This window comes from Palaemon carinicauda, chromosome 17 (assembly GCF_036898095.1).
Source record: "Palaemon carinicauda isolate YSFRI2023 chromosome 17, ASM3689809v2, whole genome shotgun sequence".
In the NCBI taxonomy this organism is placed as follows: domain Eukaryota; kingdom Metazoa; phylum Arthropoda; class Malacostraca; order Decapoda; family Palaemonidae; genus Palaemon; species Palaemon carinicauda.
In genome coordinates, this window is record NC_090741.1 from 103293929 (window position 1) to 103299646 (window position 5718).

General features: G+C 35.6%; 1 long non-coding RNA gene across 1 annotated transcript in view; it reads right to left on the bottom strand.

Annotated features, from left to right (window-relative positions):
• Window positions 1-5255, bottom strand: part of LOC137656880 (uncharacterized) — a 90263-nt gene extending 85008 nt beyond the window's left edge. Inside the window, exon 1 of the long non-coding RNA XR_011047032.1 lies at window positions 4937-5255. This is a non-coding gene — a long non-coding RNA (uncharacterized lncRNA). The remainder of the gene's footprint in view (window positions 1-4936) is intronic.
• Between the last annotated feature and the right edge of the window lie 463 nt (window positions 5256-5718).

The window sequence follows — 5718 nt, forward strand, 5'->3', positions numbered from 1 at the left end:
CAGAAAGTTCAACCAAGATTCAGCACATCAAAATTTCGAAAAGATGTGAGTTTGAAAACTATACGCGTACAATTTAATAGGGAGAATGATAGAGGTCTATCCCGATGTAGGCCTTTCATCATCATCATTATTATCATCATCATTATCATAATCATTACAAACATAGTTAAAAGAGCAGAGGGCTTTACGCCTAAGCCCTCCAACGGGAATGTAGCCCAGTGAGGAAAGTAAATGAGGAAATAGTTAAATTACAAGAGACGTAATGAACAATCAAAATAAAACATTTTTCGAACTGTAACAACATTTAAATAAATTTTTCATATTATAAAGTATAAGAACTTAAAAAAAAAATCCTGCAATATTAAAATATGTGGACAATTATATTTTTAGACAAGGGGAAAGAAAGAGGAATTTTTTGAAGATCGAACTTTTAAATTATAGAGGAATTTTTTGAAAATCGAACTTTTAAATTAGCATTACTAAAAGGATATCAGCAGCCTAATATATATATATATATATATATATATATATATATATATATATATATATATATATATATATATATATATATATATATGCATACATAATATACCGGTATAAAGTAGTCTAATATATAAAAAAAAACAGAATAGCCTATGATAAAGTTTTTTGATTCTTGATAACACTGAATGTTTTGTGACCAAAATACTTGATGTTTAAAATGACAAAAAAAATTTGAATGAACAGAAAAAAGTAACATTAAATAAAGATTAAAATCAAAATAAAATAAAAATGGCTGGTCACTATCCAAATTTGAGGAATATGTAAGATGAGACCTTAAATGCAGTCAAAATCACAATAATAAACATGAAATGAATTTCCATAATGAATATTTAAAAGAGAATCAGTGTAATATCACTTTTGTAATTATCTAGCTTGACAAATATAAAAGTGTATGATATCTGCTGATTTATGTAACAAGGAAATGGAAGGATCTAGTTAGTAAGTTATGAAAATCAATAATGAACTTCATTGACTGTTGAAAGTTTCAATCATTTAGACAAAGGGTTAAAGTGTAAACCCCAAAAGTTTTAAAAAATTACATAAATTACCAATATAGGTATAACTGCACGCTGGAACACTTGAATATATAAACAAATGGGCCCAAGATTCAACCCTCGTCAGTCATTATGGCTCTCTCAACTCCTGTATAGAAAGGAATTATCGTCAGCTCTCTCAGCTTATCTCTCGTTCGTCTTGACTTGGCTGAAATTTTCAGCTCGGAGCCCGAGTGGCCGAAATCGGCAGAAAAATTCCAATAGAGTTACTATTATTATTATTACTTGCTAAGCTACAACCCTAGTTGGAAAAGCACGATGCTATAAGCCCAAGGGCTCCAACAGGGAAAATAGCCCAGTGAGGAAAGGAAATAAGGAGAAACTACAAGAGAAGTTTGAGAATAATAACAACATTAAAATAAATTTTTCATATAAAAACTATAAAAACTTGAAAACAAGAGGATAAAAACTTCAAAATAACGAGAGGAAGAGAAACAAGACAGAATTGTGTGGCCAGGTGTACCCTCAAGCAAGAGATCTCTAAACCAAGACGGTGGAAGACCATGGTACAGAAGCTATGGCACTACCCAATATTAGAGAATAATGGTTTGATTCTGGAGTCCTTCTCCTAGAACAGCTGCTTACCATAGCTAGAGAGTCTCAGAAGAGCCACAGAAGACCCCTCAGACACTACAATGTCGACGCACGACAGAGGATCTTACTCTGAAGTCGACGACGGCTGCGCATTTGCACCATGAATGATGAAGTGCAGCAAGGAGTCTTTGGAGGGGAAAACCAGAAGCCCTAAGGACAACCACACCTGTAAAAAAGGAGACAGAGACAAGTCCTCACCTGGGGGGGGGGAGCAACACCATCTCTAGAGGACAGGGGTTAGCCAAAAATTAAAGGGTCTACAGTACTACTCGACGGTCTCCCGGAAGAGACCGTACGAGTAGGAGCTTCGGAGGAAGGTCGGGAAGCAAAGAAGAGGTCTTGTGTTTTTCCCCTTTCGAAGAAACCTTCGAAGTAGAAATATCCCGCCTTCCACCATTGCCCAAACCTATCCCAACGGGAGGCAGACCGGTCTCGACACTCACTCTACCTGTTATCACCATCACACCGTTGACCTCTGCAGGCGGGACAAAGGGTGTGGCTATTGGTATCCACGGCTGACATGAAAGTTCCGCAGGGTCGACCCTCAAGTTCAGGGCAAGTATGTATGGTCGCAGAAGTCAACACACACACACTAATCAAAGAGAAAGCATAAACAAAAGCAATTACAGTAATAGCAGTCCAAAAGCACGTGAAGGATGAAGAAAGGCAACGACCGTACACCATCCGTGCCAAAAGCAGAGCGAGCTAAATAACTGGTATGTGAGCGGGAGCGGTAGCAAGCTACCCCCCCCTACACCTACTAACTAGCGGAATGGGTAGTTAACCCTCACTAAAATTTTAATGGCTAGTCCTTTCAGCTTTGCTAAAACTAATAATAACCCCTAATAAATAGCGTAACTTTGTATTCCAGTTATGGAACAAATGAAACTTTTACAGAAAAATCAAGAAAGCAACAGGCTGTAAGAATGGACATTTTGAAGAGTCATAAGTAACAGTTGGGGGAATAAATACAAACTAGAACGGACACTTGGTACCGGTAGAGCACATACCTTCCCCAACGGCACATTTGTTGACATGGCTATGCAAAAAAAAAAAAAAAAAAAAAATAAGGTAACAATGGCCATAATGACGAATCATGCACTTTTGGAAGTTCATTAACTCCACTGACTTCTGAACCCCAACCAATAACAAGGATAATGACGTCCCTATATCATGTTGCATATCTTAAGATAGGAAATTGAATTATGCAAATTTCAGAACTGAAAATTTACAACATTACAGAAAAAAAAAATACATTTTGACCTTGGTCTTGATCATGCTGCATATTACTGGATATGCAATTGAATTAGACTATGCACATTTTGGCGCTAATTTCTGGCGAATCTAATAAAAATTGACCAAGTTATAGCAAAATTACGTTTTTTACCTTTGGGTGACCTTGACCATGATATAGCAAAAATAATTTTTTTAGCTTTTCGTGACTTTAACCCAATCACTCCAAAATCTAATCAAATTTTCCTTGGATCATGGTCAATCATCCCACCAAGTTTCAGGTGATTCATACAAAAATTGACCATGATATAGTAAAAAGAAATTATTTTACCTTAACCTTCACCTTTGACCCAATGACTCCCAAAAAAACATGATAGGCAATTGAATTATGCACATTTTGGCACTAATTTCATGCAAAGTGGATAAAAATTGGCCACGTTATAGCAAAATGACATTTTTTACCTTTGTGTGACCTTGACCTTAATTATAATCACATCACAAGATAGGTAATTGAATTATGCACATTTAGCGCTAATTTCAAGCTAATTGTATAGATATTGACCACAATATGGCAAAATGACATTTTTTTACCTTGACTTTTAACCCAATCACAAGATGGGCAATTGAATTATACACATTTTGGACCTAATTTCATGAAAATTGGATAATAATTAACCATGATATAGCAAAAGCACAATTTTTACCTTTTTGTTACTTTGCCCAATCACTCCCAAAATCTAATCAAATTGTCCTTGGATTATGGCCAATCATCCCACCAAGTTTCATGTGAATCATAAAAAAATTTACCACAATATAGCAAAATGATGTTTTGACCCTTTCGTGACCTTGACCTTTATCGTGTTGAATATCATAAGATAGGGCGGCTATTGAATTATGTATATTTTGGCGCTGGTTTCATGCAAATAGGATAAATAGTGACCCCGATATAGCAAAAGTCATTTTTTACCTTGACCTTTGACCCAATTGCACTCAAATCACAAGATATGCAATTGAATTATGCACATTTTGGCACTAGTTTCATGCACATCAGATGAAAATTTACCTTTATAAAGAAAAAAAAACCCTTTTGTTACCTTGACCTCTGACCTAATCACTCCCAACATCTAATCAAAGTGTCTTTGGATCACGGATAATCATCCCACCAAATTTCACGAGACTCGGTCAAATAGTTTTTGGGTTATACAAATCACAAACATAAATCAATACACGCCTATTAAAATGTAACCTGGCAAAAAATTACCCTAAAAAAATTACGAGGTGTACTGTAGTATAGAAAGATCCCATGTCTGGCTGGGAAGGACAGTCAATATAGTACAATAACTGACGAAAAAAAAAAAATAAGTTTAAAAGTAAACATCACAAAATACACAGTAAATAAATGGCCTCAGATCACTTGACCTATAAGGAGTTACAAGAATAAAGACGAAAAATTGTCAACCATTGAGGTGAAGGGGCGAATACAGTTCGTTGGTCGAGGGTAGGATAAGAATACAGTAGGAGGCTAAGGGGAGGGTTGGGGGATAGCTCACCATTAGGTAAGGATATGGCTCCCAGGTTAGGTTAGGTGGTGTTCTTGTGGGTTTCCCTTTTAAAATGTGGATTTTCAGTCTGTCCAAACAACCTACAAGGGCTCCAAGAGAAGAAATCTCACAGACAAGCATACCGATATTCTTGTAGTTTATTACAGGGTAATGTAACTTAAGGGAAAAAACTACTTTTCTCTATAGAAACAGGTCCGTTCTCTTCGAAAATGACACTTGTTCCTGTCGCAAAAAAAATGTTTCAGAAATACAAATATATCTACATCCGAAATGATACCTGTGGACTTATAAAACTTACAGGCAGACTTAACCCATTCTGAATTAGCATACGTTTTCGGGCGGTAGAAAGTTATCGTTTATTGATGTCTTGTATCCGCGTCCTTAAGATTACCTTATCCATTTAAAATAGTACAATTACGTGATATGAAAATAAGCAAACGACCTACTAACCTTTTCGAAAATAATGCTGCTAATATTCCGGAACAACGATATACCACTTTAATTCATCACCACTTGTAAACACATACTGACACTCCGAGTCTGACAGTGGACTGGTAACGTTCAGTTTGTAGATTAAGGATTATACTTAAATACGCTATAAGTAATTAGGGTTTTCACTGAATTGAACAATGGCATCCTTAGCAATTTGATCGAAGTCTAAATGGTTAAAATTACCCTAAAGACATATATAAGAAAATATAATGGATATATTGAAGGTTGGGAAAACCATTCTCTGCATGGGTTAAGAAGAACTTTAGGTTGTATGATTGTATCCTTGCATTATCTTTATCACGATACGTTTATAATTTTGGTACAGTATTGTATTTGATTTATTACTGTCATTAGATTTTCCCCCAAAGATTAGTGCGCTTTGACAACCAGCATGTTCTTGTCAATCATCATCATAAGCCGTAGCTAATCCACTGCAAGACATATGCCTCAGTCCTTCCACTCTCCTCTGTTTATTATCTTTCTAAGCCAATATATACCAACGATTTTTCTTAGTTCGTTAATTAACGTCTTCTTTTTCTACCCGTGCTTCATTTGCACTCTCTACGGACACATTCTGTTATTGTTGATGTCCATCTATTGTATGTCATTTTCATAAGTCCAGTCCACGTCCATTAATTTTTCTTACATGTTGTTAGAAGATCCTCTAGGTTAATTTACTCTCGTACGATCCTCATTGCTCTCTTTCTGTCTCTATGTCATCACCATCATTATTTTATTTT